Below are 18234 nucleotides of genomic sequence, written 5' to 3' on the forward strand. Positions count from 1 at the left end.
CATTCAAGTTGCAGTGGATTCAGAATGAAAAGATCTCTGCAATGAGGCTATTTCTAGAAACTTCCTTGGACTTTCATTTTCCTCTGTGAGGAACACTCAGACTTGGGAGTCTATCCAAAATCCATTTTGGATCAGTTTGAGCATTTTCGCCAATACAAGGCTCTTGTTGAAAAGCAAAGTGGACACTACATCAAAGTCCTTAGGACTGATAGAGGTGGAGAATACATCTCAAATGACTTCCTTCGATTTTTCAGGGAGCATGGAATTCACAAGAAATTTACAACAAGATATACACCTATTAGCTACGTGGGGCCTGACCCAGGTATAGCAGTGAGTTTAGCCAAGCAAATCCCGGTACTACTAGCCTTTTCGGCAACAGTCCATGGAGCACAGACTGAGGTCTCATCCGAAGTAGTATGGGAGGGTGTTGGAACTAGGTTTCCGCACCCTAGGGATGTCTAATATGGGCGATAGACACGCGATTTAACCTTCGCGCTTACTAGATTACGCACACCAGCGTGTCCTGTGGGACTGCCTTGGCACAGATCCGACCGCAGTGCGACCAGTATTAATTACCCAAGTCTTCCTTAGTTAGGTTCTTTTCGTTAATTACTTAGAAAGATTTCATACATAAACATACATGCAAGTGCGCGCATATAGATAAACAGATACCATTAACGTCGAACAACAAAATATAGATCTACGAAACAGATGCACAATATGCTGAATCAACTAGTCTTAGCTTTATTAATGATCATTTTCAAGTTCAGTTCAATACAGACCCGACTCTGCCCTGCACACTCAGCTGCAGGGGTCCGCGCACTCAGCGGTGGACTCTACTAGGCCTCTGCGCACTTAGCTGCAGAGCCTTTACCTACTATGACCCAATACCTTCAGATCCACTTCTATCCTCTAACCATGCCTTCGCATCTATCTATTTCTTTTCAAAAACTCTCAAGTGTCTTTACACTTAGAGCCTTGCTCTATTTATACAATCCCATGGTCCACGGACCATGGGTAGGCCAACACAATTTACATTCAATTACATTATTTTAGGGCGGACAACCCTGTGACTCATCCTAAGCTTTCGCGCTCTGTGCCCGCATTTCGAGGATTCTTTACATTACGTTGACCAAAACTCAGGCTTTAAGCCCCCAAAACATGCTATGGGGGGGTCTGCTGCCCAATAGGCCCCCAACACAATCATCGTGACTCGTTCTGAGTCACTGTGCGACGAGCTTTCTTTCGATGGCAGCGGTGATGAGGAAGGCCTCATCAATCCAAGGCTGGATGCGTGCTTTAAGTACTGCCTCTTTTTGTCGTGCTGCATCCACTCGCTCCTTCAATGCCTTCGCCTGTTGTACCTCGCGAGCCACTGAGTTAGGACTACTGTCTGCGTTGTCCCACACACACTATCATATTGCATTTGAAGCTCCCGCGCCTCTATTTCCAGCCACTGTATGGTGGGGTCCTCTTGTAAGGCTGTGAGGACCCCAAAGGATTCTTCCAACAAAGTGGTATAGCTCTGCACTGCCTATTCAATTTCTTCCAACCCTTTTTGGACATCGCCAGCATGCTGTTCTCGAACTTCCAAGGGCGTGGATGACTGCACCTTTAATCACAGTTTAGCCATTTGTAGGTTGAGGTCCTTTGCCTCGCAGAATCCACTAGCCAATTTGTGGATCTACATTCCTATTGGTAGGTCTGTCGCAATTTCCAGCTCTGGGGTGCGGCAACATGCTTCCTCTACGTTCTGCTCCAACTGCTGGTTATGCGCCACCGCTTCATCGCATTGTATGCTAAGCTGCTCGATGTTGATTCACTGTTCACTTAGAATTTGCACTACGCATCCTTCCCTAGCGCGGAGTTCTGTTGTCGCTCTGTCCTAAACTGGTATAAAATATCCTGTGGAAGGGCAGCCAAGTTTAAGCCTAGTCCCTTGATTCGTCCTACCACAGCTCTATCCTCCATGTTGTCTGTTGTCAGTGCTCCTTCTGGCAGCGTGACGATGTTGGCCATTTTGGCCCACAACAACTACTATGTTGCTGATGTTCCCGCGGCACCATAGATGGCTACCATTCCCTCTTGTGGGAGTCACACTTGAAGTCCCTACAGTTGTGCCCTAAGTGCCCCCAACACATTTTGTTGCTCCAACATTACCTCCTGCAACGCTTCCCTAGTGACCTCGTGAACAGTGTCGTCGATGTTGTATAAGTCACCCTATATCAGCGTAATAGGTTTCCCATCCAGCTTGGAAGCTTTTTTTCTTCCTCCGTGGCCCTGTTGCTTCCATACCGCATGGCCGTTTCAGTTGTGTAGATGTTGTGCTCGAGTCCGCGCCTTCCGCCGTGTCGTCTGTACCCTGTCCTGTGGTTAGGTCCGGGCCTCTTTCCTCCTGCGTCATGGTGGCCCCAACTGCTGCTGCTTTTTCAGTGGCCTTGGTCTGCTCTGTGGCGGCCTTCGCTGCCTTGCAGGAAGCCCTTATCTCCTCGGCGAACTGCTCATTTCTCTTTTGTTGCCAGCAGCTTGACGGCATCCTTCTGTCTTTGTATCACTACCTCATCGCGCGCTGCCAGATCTAGGGTGCGCCATTCAGGTGGCCATGAGTCAAGCACCGCGAAAATAGCATCATCAATTGCGATGAAAAGGAGTTTGGTCCAGTTCTGCTCTGGATCCTTCCGCGCCTTGATATACACATTGTGCATATCCGCCTTAAAGTCTACAAGGCTCCACAAACTGTCATACACCATGGGGGATAGGCGCGGCCTTTTGTTTATCCACATCTGGACGCTTGCCTCCATGAGTATCCAGAAGATCTTGGTCTCGCAGATTCGCGTGGTGTCCTTTGTCACCCAGAGCGACGCATATTTTGCTACCTCTGGCAAGTCCTGGTTAAGGGGAGGAAACTGACTGTCCTTAGGCAATTCCCCTGCAACCAACAAGATGGATAAGAGCAACCACGTGTAGTGGAAGGCCTTACCCTACTCCTGGGCCTCCTTGTAGTTCGTCAGAAACTCCTCGCAGAGGAACTGCACCCAATTGAACTGTACCCCCTCTGCACATTGTTCGGCCAGCGTGATGACCATTGCTGGTACCTCGTTGCCGCGACATTTTTTCATCACCTTCCTAGCCAACAACTGGGTTGCTACGCACACCCCTTTGTCTTGAATGTTATTGATTATGTAGCCTCTCTGCTTCTTTTCCAACTTGTATTTCTTCTTCATGGCCTCTACAAGTGCCAAATCTCCGCTTTTCCCAGCTATTTCCGCAGGGTCCCTTCCCGTACAAGGAAGCCAAGAAATCCTATGAATAAGCTCTGTCGTGATAGGAATAGGCTCCTTCAACCACAAGTACCCATCGTGCACCAGGAAAAGCAATTGCCAGATGACAAAGATCGTGATTGGTGCTCGATGACAGTGTGGAATCCATAGTAGGTGGAGTAGCCCGGCCTCCTCCACACCACGCAGCCATTTCTGTGGCTTTAGCACCGTTATTGGCCCCTCCTTGCTCTGTTTCATGAGTTGGCTGGTCTCCAAATGTGGGAAGTTTTCGCTTTTTGCGAGGTCCCAATCTTCAAATTTCATCATGGGCACGCGGCCCAGAACCAATCCTTCAAACATAATTCCATCTAGGAGAAACAGGGTTTGGAGTGCGCTTTTAACGGCATCCAAATCTTTGGGTACTTTTACTCTCCCTTTCCGCGAAGGAACATACTTGGGTAGTTTTGCTTTAGCGCGCATTGGCTGAATGTCTTCCTCCATTTCTTCATCTGCCTCAATTTCTTCTACAAACTCTTGGAGATCCTCCTCCTCGTCATCTGTCTCAAGATTAATAGTCTTGCCCTTGTCTTCCATAGACAGTTTACCGAACCACAGATTTCGCAGAGACATACGAACGGTCCTGCTGCCTGTGGATCCTTTTTGGGCCTCATCGTCTGGGGCAATTTAGGAATTTCCAGTGCATCCCCCAACAGCGGCGTAGGGCTCTACGTGGCTCCCTCAGTTGTTGACATCATTCTGTTCAGGAAATCCTGTGTCTCCTTCGGCAATGTCTCAAACACTGAACTTGCTCTCAAAGCCTCCAAATTTGTCAGGTCCATACCCAATTGATAGTGCAACAACTGAATTCTCAAAACGCCAAGGGTTGTTCGGTGGAGAGCCACCTGTGATTTATAGGTTGTTTTGAATTCAAATTCGACCATTCCCTCCTTATTCAACTCATTAATGGGAGCTTGGAAGCAGATAGTCCCAAATCTAGTTCTGACTTCGTGTCTTAATTTCCCGCCGCCCACTCCTCATTGCCTTAACTTGGACATCTTGTCATGAACAGTGACACCAACGGTCACTTCCCAGCCTACCTGCGCGGCAGCACAGCCCCCTATGTGCGGATGCGACCTGTGTGTCATACTGGTCCTGCGTGCAACCTCCTTGTCGCGCAGCTCCCATACAGACTCTTTTATAGTCCCGCGCTCTCTTTCAACTACTTGGTGTGCTGAGACTATGCTTCCTACGGATAGTCAGATCGTCGCACCACTAGTGCGAGGCTTCATTTTACCTTCCAGCCAATCTGCGAGCACCCCTCAATTACCCTCACGTCCGTCAATGCGTCGCGTTCTTCCTTGTATGGTGCGCTCCCCTATTTACTTTGTCTAGTAAGGTGCAGTCGCAGCCATGGTAGCAGGAATACAATAGTATGAATGGCTATACTTTGTCCTATCGTGCTTAGTTTCTTGGTGCAGCATGCTTGCATGATTTCGGTTTCCAGTTTGGGGATTTCTTCATCCAATAACATGCTTTTCTTTCCCAGCCGTACCTGATCTTCTTCGAGTTCGCAAAGTTTCAAGTTCCCTCGCCGAATGGCTTCCTGTAACTACATAATTCCTTTACCTGGGTCCTTGTGTACTGTCCCAACTGTGGGAGCTGTTGTATGAGGATTCTTCTCCGCTCTTATGGTCTCGTCTCTTCTCTTCAGTGTTGGAGTCATTTCTGCACTCAGGTTTTTGCTCATGGCCCTATAGGCCCATCGAACCACTGGCACGCGCAGGTCCCAATCAGTTCATCTCGCCTGGTGAACTCGGTTCATGATTCCGCATAGATTTTTGAATGCTTCGACGTGGAATATTTGTGGTGTACGTTGGTTCTCCTGCTACTGCGTCTGGTTCCGATTTTCAATCCTTAGTCTGGGGTGTGCTTGCACAACACATGTCTGCACCCATCGACACAGGTGGGCGCGCAAGCTGCTTCGTCCTGGCTGCCCAGCTCTTGTTCGCTGCTGGGGGCTTCCAAATCATAAGCGCATCCACCTTCTACATTCGCACCAGTTTACAATGGTCTTTTGATGTGTACTCCACCATCGTGCGGGTGTTGTGCACAGCGCCCATTCTAACGCACTGTACTGATGTTGTTCAAGTACTACGCTTTCAATTTTGTCCAGGAATTCATCCACCGATGTCACTCCATCATATGTTGGCAGTTCCCTTGCCTCTGTCGTCACACAATGCAATGATCACAGCGTTGTCACTTCGTGCAACTAGTTTTGCCAGCGCTCTACTTCTTCGTCTGAATCCGAAGTATAGGAGCTGTCGCACTCCCACAAGATTCTCCCATCTGTAGTCGGGTTCACCTGATCCTGGTCCCGCACCGTTATCTGGTAAATACAATCCAGCTCATCGTCGCGCACTAGTTCAGTGTAGCGCGCTCCTTTGGCTGGGTCTAGCGGGACTACTATGCGTAGGGACTTTTTCTCGAATACTATCTTCCGCTTCTTCAGGTTGATGACTCCATTCATATCAGTGGCCTAGTATATTCCTAGCAATGCGGGATAGGGATTGTTGTCATCAACAATCTCTATTACTTCAAAGTCCGTCTGTGTGCTCGTGCCTTCGATATCAACTGTTACCCCTTGCAACCTCCCCATGGGAAAAATATTCTATTGGTTCGCCATTCGTAATTGAATAGGGGACCATTGCAACGTAGGCCTGCCCATGTGTTCCCATGTTTGCTTCGGTAACACATTCGCGTCTGATCCTAGATCTAGGATGACCTGATCCATTTCGTACTCACCAATCTGCGTAGTCAACCTCATCTCCCTTCTAGTGCGCAATGTGTGCTTCCCCAATTTCCAGACTACGTGTGGTTCTCCTGACCCCGCGCACCTAGTGATCAGTTCTTGTAGTCCCTTAACTACCTTGTTGTCGCACAACAGTTTCATGCATGTCTCCATAAAGGTAGTAAGCATAGAAGGATCCATCCTTGGCTCTGGTTGATCCTTACTACCTGATGTAGAGGCTTCCACGAAGCTCTTCTTAGCGTCCATGAATGTTTCCTTTGCACGTTCTAAGTCAAACTCAAGTTCCTTTGTAGGAGCCTTGCGAACCCATGTATCTTCCTCAGGCTTCTTCCCCTTATCCTCCCCTATGGTCACACCGCTTCTAAGCACCATGTTCACATTTGGGTCTTCTTCGCGTGGTTCAGACCTCATCATTTGGATATTCTAGTCAGAGGAGGCTGGAGTACCCCTTTTTCGCGCATCTGTGTGATCAACGTAGGACAATCTATCATTTCATGATCAAACTAAGCACAATACGAACAGGACATCCTCGTCGAGTCGGTACAATCGCCGGCATAGTGCCCTGGTCCTCGACAATTGTAGCAAATCAACTGTCTGCGTCCCCTTCATGGTCCCATTCCTCCTCGTCCTCAACCTCACCCCTGAAATCCAGCGCGTGCCATCCCCGCAGTTGGGTCGAGGACTCGCGTTTCTGTCTGCATCCTATAGGCTGGGGTCTGATCCATCATTACCTCGTAATTGCGACAAGTGCGCTTGTCGTGGCCTACCAACCTGCAGAAATTACAAAATAACTGTTGAAGAGTCTGTGTATACTTCTGCAACAAATGACAATTATCCATCGTGTGTTTTCCTCCTATCTGACAGATCGTGCACCACGAGTGTCGCACTTGGCCTTGCTTGTGCTTCTAGTCTCAATGGTATTGGTCCCCCTCCTACCAAGTAGTTCGCGAATACTGGACAGTGATCCTTGTCATGGCCCTGACCTTTGCATTTTATGCACCATACTTCCTCGTGCACCTTTGGCCATGGTGCCCTATCCTACTTCAAGCTCTACATTTCTAGGCAGAGATTCTGTAGTTGCATGTGGATTTGTTGAATTCCCAACCTAGGATCTTGTATTGGGGTTTCATTCAACCTCATCGCCATATCCAACGCTTCAGCCTGGGTTGAAAGCTTCTGTTGTGACAGTGTCATCCTCAGGTGCAGTGTCAAAGATGCCACAAACCATGCATGGTGTTGCGCATCCGTTAGCATCATATTAGTCTCACGGATCGTACTCTTTAGCCGCTGATCCAAATACCAGGGGGTCTTGCCTGGAAGCATCAGGATCTCTTTAAACCCAACGATTGACTGTGTCTCTGATTTCGGTCAGCTAAATTCTCTGTTCAACGCATTCTGGATCTTTGTTATCCCTGTGTTTGGGTGGTCATTAGAGTGCTTGATATACCATGTCAACGCACGATCCTGCAGCGTGCTCACCAATGTAGCCTTCTTAATGTTGTCTTCCATGACCCCTTGCGCTTCCCACACTACTCTTACCACGAACGAGAACTGGTCTGGATCCTCATTCCCTACTCCTCGGAATACGGGTCACTTGATCGCACTCGCCATGCTGAACTATGATGGTGGTGGAGGTGGAGTGGGTGGAAATGGAGGTGAGGGAGGTGAAGCGGGTGGTGGATGGGTGGAGGTGGTAACTACGGAATGCGCTGTGTTATCAAACTGACCGCACTTCTTGGAGAGACCCGAGCGAGCTCTTCCTCTCTCTCTCACGAAGGTGAAATTAAGGGACTATTTCCTAATTCCCCACTACCTTTGTAGATATTTCTGCTCTGCGTCATTCCAAACATTAATGTATTCGCATAACCCGCTTTTCACATAACAGCATCTTAATCCAAGTATTCAAAGATTTAATGTACTTACCTCCCGGTCCCTTGATAAACCATCATTCTGCTTCACTGTAGCTCACAGTTGTGTCTACCGCAAACTTAGTGATAAATCCCCCTATTATCCGGTCGAGCCAATGGTCTATAGCTCGCGCAATCTTATCTTCTGATGCCTCTAGTCTGTGCACTAATTCCGGAGTCCACACTATCGGTTGGTCGATCTTACACCTTCCCTGGTTGTCAACTAACCTCGTGATCCACTCATATAGTTCAGAAGGAAATGATGCGAAGAAAATCTCGCGGATTTCCATATACACGCAGCGATCCAGCCACCTTTTCTCAGATACTTGCGGAGTTCTGTTTCCCTATGTCGCGAACTCGTGAATCTTCTTGTCCAACAACTCTTCAATTTCCTTCTTTGTTGGGTTCCAGTGGCACGACATCATACATCCCTTAGGCAGATCCCAGTCCCAGCAACGAACCATTTGTTGGCTACATGGGGCCTGACCCAGGTACAACAGTGAGTTTAGCCAAGCAAATCCTGGTACTACTGGCCCTTTCGGCAACATTCCGCGGAGCACAGACTGAGGTCTCATCTGAAGTAGTATGGGAGGGTGCTGGATCTAGGTTTCCGCACCCTAGGGATGTCTGATATGGGCGATAGGCATGCGATTTAGCCTTCGTGCTTATTAGATTACGCGCACCAGCGGGCTCCTTGCATCCTGTGGGACTGCCTTCACATAGATCCGGCCGCAGTGTGAACAATATTAATTACCCAAGTCTTCCTTAGTTAGGTTCTTTTCATTGATTACTTAGAAAGTTTTCAAAATAAACATACATACAAGTGCACGCATATACATAAACAGATACCATTAACGCCGAACAACAAAATATAGATCTATGAAATAGATGCACAATATGTTGAATCAACATTAGCTTTATTAATGATCCTTTTCAAGTTCAGTTCAATACAAACCCGACTCCACCCTGTGCACTCAGCTACAGGGGTTTACGCACTCAGCTGCAAACTCTACTAGGCCTCTGCGCACTCAGCTGCAGAGCCTTTACCTACTACTACGACCCAATACCTTCAGATCCACTTCTATCCTCTAACCATTCCTTTGCATCTATCTATTTCTTTTCAAAAACTCCCAACTATCTTTACACTTAGAGCCTCGCTCTATTTATACAATCCCATGGTCCATGGACCATGGGTAGGCCGACACAATTTACATTCATTTACATTATTTTAGGGCGGACAACCCTATGACTCATCCTAAACTTTCGCGCTCCGCGCCCGCATTTCGTGGAGTATTTACATTATGTTGACCAAAACTCAGGCTTTAAGCGCCAAAAACATGCTATGGGGGGATCTGCTGCCCAACAACACTGTAGAAAAATGGTGTGGTAGAAAGGAAGACTAGGACTATTATGGAGATGGCAAGGAGTATGTTGAAGGCAAAGCATTTGCCAAATGACTATTGGGCTGAAGTTGTCGCTTGTGCAGCATATATCTTGAATAGATGTCCAACCAAAAGCATCTAGAACATTGTTCCTGAAGAGGCATGGAGTGGAAGAAAAAAAAATGTCACTCACATGAGATTTTTTGGATGTGTGGCATATGCACATGTCCCAGATGAGTTAAGGAAGAAGTTGGACAACAAGGGGGAGAAATGTATATTTGTTGGATACAGTGATGAATCCAAGGCATACAAGCTCTACAATCCATCAACCAAGAAGGTCATAATCAATAGAGATGTGCAGTTCATAGAAGCAGAAGCATGGGATGGAAGTTTAGAGAAGACAATCAATGTCAAAGCATGTATACCACATGAGGACAGAGAGGAGTTAACAACAAAAAGTAATTCCTCAACACCGACTCCCTTTACTCCTATTCAAGAACAGCAAAGCAGGCAGCAAGCAATGCCATCAACAAATAATAGGATAGTTTCACGCAGCCAAGCAAGTGCTTCTCCAAGCACACCGTGAAGCGCGACACCAAGTGACATGTCAAGGCCATCTTCTACAAACACAAGAAGACCAAAATTCAGAAATTTAAATGAAATTTATGAGTAAGATGAAGTTGATAGTAGCACAAGTCTGAATTCCTTATTTGCATTATTTTGTCACGTAGATGACCCAATCCACTTTGAAGATGCAGTCAAAGAAGAAAAATGGGTTGCGACAATGGAGGAAGAAATAGAAGCAATAGAAAGGAATGACACATGGGAGTTGGTGAGCCTTCCGAAAGGAAAACATGTCATTGGAGTGAAGTGGGTCTATAATACCAAAAGCAACATTGAGGGAAAGATTGAAAGGCACAAAGCAAGAGTAGTTGTCAAAGGATACAAGCAGTAGCATGGAAGAGATTACGTGGAGACGTTCGCGCCAGTCGCGCGGATGGAGACAATACACGTAGTTGTGGTGATTGTCGCGCAGCACAAATGGAGAGTGTATCAAATGGACGTAAAATCAACGTTCTTGAATGGAGTGTTGAAAGAGGAAGTGTATGTTGTGCAACCGCCTGGTTACGAGATTGAAGGCCAAGAAGACAAAGTATATCAGTTGAGGAAAGCTTTTTATGGGTTGAAACAAGCACCGCACACATGGTACCATAGGATAGATGCTTACTTGTTGGACAATGGTTTCGACAAATGTGATGGTGAACCTACACTCTACATCAAAAAGACCGAAGGTAAGATTCTCATTGTTGTCTTATATGTAGATGATTTGATCTTTATAGGCAGTGATGATTTCCTTATTGCTGATTTCAAACAAGTCATGAAGAGTGAATTTGAAATGACTGACTTGGGGTTGTTAAGATATTTTTTGGGCATAGAAGTGAAGAAAACAGAAAATGGAATTTTTGTCTCTCAAGCGAAGTATGTGGCAAACATTTTGGAGAGGTTTAAAATGCAAAATAGCACGTCCGCACCAACTCCAACTATCATAGGGTTGAAGTTGAGCAAAGAAGATTGCAGCAGCAATGTCAATCCGACATTATACAAAAGCATGATAGGTAGCTTGATGTATTTGACCGCCACTAGGCTGGATATAATGTATGCAGTAAATTTGGTATCAAGATTCATGGAGACACCCAAGGAGACACATTGGCAAGTAGAGAAAAGGATTCTGAGGTATGTCAATGGGACAAAATAGTATGGCATTTTACACTGCAACAAGTGATTTCAGGCTGGTTGGTTACACTAACGGTGATTGGGCAGGCAGTTTCAATGACAGAAAGAGCATGTCAGGATATGTTTTTCATTTTCATTCCGAAGCCATTTCATGGGCCTCCAAGAAGCAGCCAATAGTGTCACTGTCAACTACAGAAGCTGAATATGTCGCAGCAACAGCAATAGCGTGTCAAGCAGTTTGGATGAGAAGGATGTTGGGGGATATTCGTCATGACCAAGAGGGCGCGACAACTATTTTCTGCGACAACACCTCAGCAATTGCATTGTCAAAGAATTTTGTCTGCCACAAAAGGACCAAGCATATTGATACTAAATATCATTTTATTAGAGAGTTGATTAACAATGATGAAATTTTGTTGCAGCACTACAGATCACAGGAACAATTTGCTAATATTTTCACAAATCCATTGGTAGGTGAAAGTTTTGTTTATCTCGGAAACTGTTTGGGAATTGTAAATGGTGGCAATTTTGATTAAGGGGGAGTGTTGGAAATAATAATCCCAACCACTGCAATAAACAGCCTGACATCAGCATACTTTTTAGACGTATTTTTGCAGGTTGCGTCTTTGTTTGAAGATGGAAGGACTGAAGCCACACGTGAACTATTCTGAAACTCAGCAAAGAATTTAAAGCAGTCAATGTACTTTGGTAAATAGATATGGGCAAGCATTCATTCAGCGACTATTGCCCACACTCCAGAAACACCTGTGTGATTCTGATTACACTCAAACAACAACATCATATTAATTACTTTCCTCTATCATGAATTAAAGTAAAATGGTATGTTGAGTTATATATGAAAGTAAAAATTCATTTTGATAGGTTAGAGAGTAAGAGGTTAGAGAAAAATAGAGTGAAAGTCTCTGAGGAGAAAATGGTGGAGCAAATTTTGGTGGGCGCGTGAAAACAACAATTACAGTATTTTACTGTGTGTTATTCCGCGTGAAATTTTAGCTTTTACTTGGTGAATGAGGCGTAGCCTCATGTGAATGTATTTTCATGTTTTAGAATTCAATACTAAGTTTTTATTGTGTTGCTCCAACCTTATCTTGTTTTACTCTCAGTTTTTTCCATGAGTAAATTTTGCATCTTTGAGTCTGTGTAATAGCTCCGCAAAATCCAAGTCTGTGAAATCCACGTCTGCGAAATCCAAGTGTGTGAAGCTAGCTGCACGAAAGTAGCTACATGAAAATCATAAATCTCTGCCCCTCCGCGAAAATTAAATTTCCTAAATATTTTTAACAATGAAGGTATAGAGAGGCTCAAAACAGTGTCTCAACGGGCTCTTATCATTTTAGATGATATTGATTGTATGGATCAAATGGATGCATTATGTGGACTGGTTAAAGATACTATTGATGTAGGTAGCTTAATTTTAATTACATCTCGCAATAAGGATGTGCTTATAAGTGCAGGTATTGGAGATTCATCCATTTACACATTGAAAGGCATCAATCCAGAGCACTCGCAAGAACTCTTTTGCTGGCATACCTTTGGTCAACCCTGTCCTGTTATAGGATTTGAAGAATTGGTTAAAAAGTTTTTGCATGTTTCCAATGGTTTGCCACTATCACTTAAAGTGTTGGGGGCGCTTCTTCGTGGAAAAGAAGATTTGAAGCATTGGAATGCGCAATTGCGCAAAACCTCCAAAGTACTTCCGGATGATATATGAAGCACACTTGGAATTAGTTATGATGCTCTCGATGAAGAGGAGAAGAAAATATTCTTAGACGTTGTCTGTTTCTTTATAGGAGAAGATAGGGATACCGCTATAAGAGTCTGGGATGGATCCGACTGGGAAGGATTGTTGGGTCTTTGGAAGCTGGAAAACAGATGCCTGGTGGAGGTGGATAGTACGAACCGTCTCAGAATGCATGACCACCTATGAGACCTCGGCAGAAATATCGCCGAGAATCCAGAATATCCACGTCGTCTTTGGTGTTTCACAGAGAATCTTCTTCATAATATGTCTAGCCAATCATTTGTAAGTATTCTGAATCTTTTGATGGACTTTTGAAATACTCTTGTGCCGTCAAAGTTTTCTATCAAGTTCTGAAATCTTAGAACTTCCCAATATTTTCAATCTTGTTTCTAACAGCTCTGGGTGAACAATTCAGGTGCATGGAATTAGCATGGTTCACGGAAATTTCCCTAAACAATCTTTTGAAAACTTTGTCGGGAGCTTCAATCCAAGCAGGTTGCAGCTGCTTAGGGCTAAAAGTCATTCTGTTGAACGAGTATTGAGTGGTGAACAGTCACCACCACTATTATATCTCCATTGGGAGTGTTGTCCTAAGTCCTATTTACCTCGCTCGATTCCATTAATGAATTTAAGAGTGTTGCATATAGAGGGGTGACGACTGAAAAGACTCTGGCAACATGAATCTCACGTATAGTGTTGTTTTTCGTTCTTTAAACAAATCTATTTACTTTTTTTTCATATTGTAAAAATTGTTGAACTGAGTTTTTGTTATCATATACCACAATGAAAAACGCTGAAGAGGTTCAAACTCGCTTTAGTAATGCATGTGAACATTGCAAGCACCTCTGCAATTGAGGGAATTGCATATTGATGCTCCCCTCTCAAAAGTTCCAAAGTCCATTGACAAGCTCAAGCGCCTCGTAAAAGTTGTTCTGCACACTGGATATCTTGAAACTTTTTCAAATGAATTTTGGAACTTATCAGGACTCCAAACTCTTCACTTGGAGTGTTCCAAGCTGCAGATGCTACCAGAGTCATTTGGGAACCTGACAGGCCTCCAAAGTCTTGACTTATGCAGGTGCTTGAATCTACATATGCTCCCAAACTCGGTCGGCAACCTAACCGGCCTCCAAAGTCTAGGCTTGGTCATATGCTGCAATTTTCAGATGCTTCCAGACTCATTCGGGAACCTAACGGGCCTCCAAAGTCTTTGCTTGGTTGGGTCCTCCAATCTGCAGAGACTCCCACACTCGGTCAGGAAATTAATGGACCTCCAAAGCCTTAACTTGCTTATGTGCTCCAATTTGCAGACACTCCCAGACTCAGTTGGGAACCTGACGGGCCCTCAAAGTCTTTGCCTAGCTCGGTGCTCCAATTTGTAGATGCTCCCAGACTCGGTTGGAAATCTAATGGGCCTCCAAATTCTTAACTTGGCCAGGTGCTCCAATTTTCAAATGCTCCCAAAGTCGGTCAGGAACCTGAGGGGCCTTCAAAGTTTTGGCTTGGCCGCTTGCTCCAATTTGTAGACACTCCCAGACTCGGTTGGGAACCTGACTGGCCTCCAAAGTCTTGGCTTGGACTGGTGCTCCACTTTGAAAACACTCCCAGAGTCGTTCAGGAACTTGATGGGCCTCCATAATCTTCACTTGGCCAGGTGTTCCATTCTGCAGATGCTCCCAGACTCAGTAGGGAACTTGACGAACCTCAAAACTCTTTGTTCTATTGCTTCAATCTGTGGAGGCTCCCAAAGTCGGTGGGGAACTTGATAGGCCTCCAAAGTCTTGATTTGACTGGGTGCTTCAATCTCTTGACGCTCCCAGAATCAGTGGGTGACCTAACGGGCCTCCAAAGTCTTTGTTTGAGGTCATGCTCCACTCTGCAGATGCCGCTACAAGTAGTATTCCCAAAGTGTACAAGTTAGACCAGATCAAAGCCCAGATGAAGAAGTGGAAATCAATAATGTGATTACGGTGAATATCGGGTAGGGTTTTTATGACACGTTCAACCGTGGAGGTTTTTCCTTTTTGTATTTTCATGTGATGATCTTCTGCCATAATCAGTCTCTCTGGTTTAATCACAATATAATGGTGCAAAGTGTAAAATTTGGAAGCTAAGGCAGTTTCAAGGTTGAATTTTCGTTGTAAATAAAATTGGTACTCTAATTTTCAATGTTAAAAAGATATCGGTGTATCCAGATTCTGAATTCTCGAAGATTTTGTTTTTTCAAAGTTTTTTATTTCTGAACACCATTATAATCAAAATTTTGAGAGTGATCCATTTAAGTTGTTCACACACATTTTGGTTTGGTTGTTTATTAAGCGAAAAGAGTCAAAAATATGAATAACACAATCACATTCTCACACATTGGAATTAATAATTATAATTAAAAAATATATAATTATAATTTATTATAATTAATAATTAATTTTGTTTAGATTTAGTTTTACTCTTCATCTACTAAGTGTTGAGAGATCAAATCCTTTTTATAAAAGAGAACAATTATTTAGAGAGTTGAATTAAAAGGGGTGGAGTGGATAGGGAATGGAAGTTTTCTACATGGAATGATAATTTTATGTAAAAAAAAATCATTATTGCCTCCAAAGATGCTCTTCTGCTCAGTATGGTACAAATGCTATAATGTCTTGTTAAACATTTTGACGCGATCAAAATAAAATAACATTTAAATTAAAAATTAAAATAATAATTATAATTATTGCTAGAGGGGCTCTCGAGCCTAGAATTGTTGGGATGTTGCAATGTTTAACATTTTGGCTAGGTCAAAATAAAATAAATTAATGATTATAGTTATCAATAAAGCATTTTAATTTGGTCAAATTACTTATAACTAAAACTAAAATTAAAATAGATCCATCTTAGCTTCCATATGCAAATTTAGAGTGAAATGAGATTTAGTCCCTCTAAGCATGGAGTTAAGATGAATCTTGACTAATCTTAAATCAATTCACATTATATATATTATAATGGTTAAATCGATAAAATGTTAGATTTAAAATAAAAATAAAATCCATATTAACTAAAGATCTAACATAAGCCGAGAGGGATGAAATTTCTTCATGTGCAAACTTATTTTAAAGTGAAAAAACAATGTGTAATTTTTTATTGTTTAAATTGTATTTTTGAATGTTATAGAAATTACATAACATGTGCATTGTGTCATTTTATTAGTGCATATTAAATTGATTTTTTTGTTATTAACATATTTTTAATTACACATAAATATTAATTTATTAAATATTTAATTTATAATTAAATATTGATATATATCACCAACCACTTACACGAGAATATTTGTTATGAAACCGGCTCAAGAAAAGATAGATCAACGCCTTAGAATTCAGCCTCTTCGAGGGGGAAACCTCCTTTACATTACATAAATGAACAATTCTTCGATGATACAAATGAAAAGACCTCCTTTCTATATATAGGAGTCTAAGGGGTCATAACATAATCAGAGCCGACATAACAATAATAATGTAAGGGCACAATAATAATAGTGGGCTTCTATGGGGCACAATAGTAACAATATGGGCACTACATGGGTACATCAATATAATAAGTGGGTTTTACTAATAACAATAAGGGGTTACACTAGTAGTATAGGGGCCTAACATGCCCCTCTCCTTCAAAAAGCGTTGTCCTCAATGCTTGACTAGTTCTTGATGCTTCTGTATAAAATTCTTGTCCTCGCATGTGGAATCTTCAACGGGTAAGTTCTTCCACTTGATGAGATACTCTGAAATTGATTGATTTCGTAGCTGTCAGGGTCTTGTTTCTGTGACTGCTCCAGGTTCCAATATGATTTTTCCTTCCTCTTCAATTTCAGGCAATATTGTTTGAATTGGGATCTTTTGCAACTTTTGAATAAGTGGCCATACTTCTTCGTCCTTCTTCCATTCATTTCTTGCTTCATTTATCCAATCTGGTTGGATAATAGAAATAGCACAAAGCAATGCTTCCACATCCTTATCCTTGAAGAGTCTTCCCATTCAGTAAGGTCGCCATTTTTTAAGTGCATGTAGTATTGCCAATATTTCTTTCTCATAAACAGCTTGCTTGAGATGTAGCAGTAAAAATACCCAATCACCTACATCAAAACATTTTTCACTACGATGTTGATCTACCTGTTGTTTCATTTGATTTTGCACGGAAGTGGCCTTATCCTTTAAAAGTTGGAGAACTTGTTGTTGATGCTTGATGTGATCTTTCACTTCTTGAACCTTTTTCTTCTTGATATGTCCTTCTATCTCTATAGTTTGAGGAGTGGTAATTTCTTCCAATCCTTTACAAGATATGGTCGGATTCATTTCTTGATGCTCGATGTGATCTTTCACTTCTTGAACATTTTTCTTCTTGATATGTCCTTCTATATTGATAGTTTGAGGAGTGGTAATTCTGACCAATGAATTAGAAGATATGGTTGGATTCATTTCTTCTTTCTTGATGTGATCTTTCACTTCTTGCACCTTTTTCTTCTTGATATGTCCTTCTATCTTGAGAGTTTGAGGAGTGGTCATTCTTGCCAATAGTTTACAAGATATGGTCTGATTCATTTCTTCTTTCTCTGGGGTTGGGTCCTGGCATATATCCTCTTCTTTTGATGTTTCTTGATCCTTTTCTTCCTCCTCTTCATACTCTATGTAAAATAATTTCTTCTTAGCACACTTATGACCTTTAGTGCATTTGCTATCACAATTGTAACAAAGCCCTTTTTCTTTTTTTTCTTCCAATTGTTGTGGTGTAACCCTTGTAGGTTGTGGAAGGCTAGGAAAAACAACACTTCCCTCTTTATAGTTGTGAGGGGTAGACTTCCTTGTTGCCATTTTACTTTCCAATATGTCACAAATCCCTTTTACTCTTTCCAATTGTTGTGGTGTTGCTCTAAAGAAGGTGTTGCTCTTTGTATCCTCATAATGTGCTATCATTTCCTCCGTGAGAATTGACCACGTAACAAGTTGTTTACGAGAACAAAGCCCTTTATACCATAAAAATTGATCCGGTTCTAAATATGAAGATGCAATACATACCTTTTGTAACAGTGGTACACCATGTAGATCAAAATATTGCTCCATCTGAAGTATCCAATTTATCGGATCCTTGCCATCAAACTTCCTCATCTTGCTTTTTCTTGATTTTAGGACCTCGATCTTGAAACGACTGTAACTCTGTATTTTCGGATATTTAAGTTTTGAAATTACTACCTGTAGTAGCCCTCTGTGTCCTCTTTCCAATACCACCAGTCTGATCCAAATTGGATTCTCCAAGAAAGAGTTATGCACAATCTCCCAAGATAACCTGATTATAGACCTTTCCAGAAGAGCGAAATTGTATGAAGTTCCACGTGTCAATTTTTCGACCTTTG

At 43.0% G+C, this 18234-nt stretch overlaps 1 pseudogene; it reads left to right on the forward strand.

Moving 5' to 3' along the window:
• The first annotated feature begins 5102 nt into the window (after positions 1-5102).
• Positions 5103-13923, forward strand: LOC149214712 (disease resistance protein RUN1-like; annotated as a pseudogene).
• Positions 13924-18234: the final 4311 nt, after the last annotated feature.

This window comes from Pinus tabuliformis, chromosome 1_1, assembly GCF_031772625.1.
Source record: "Pinus tabuliformis cultivar Carrire ecotype Pingquan chromosome 1_1, CPIR1, whole genome shotgun sequence".
NCBI lineage: Eukaryota > Viridiplantae > Streptophyta > Pinopsida > Pinales > Pinaceae > Pinus > Pinus tabuliformis.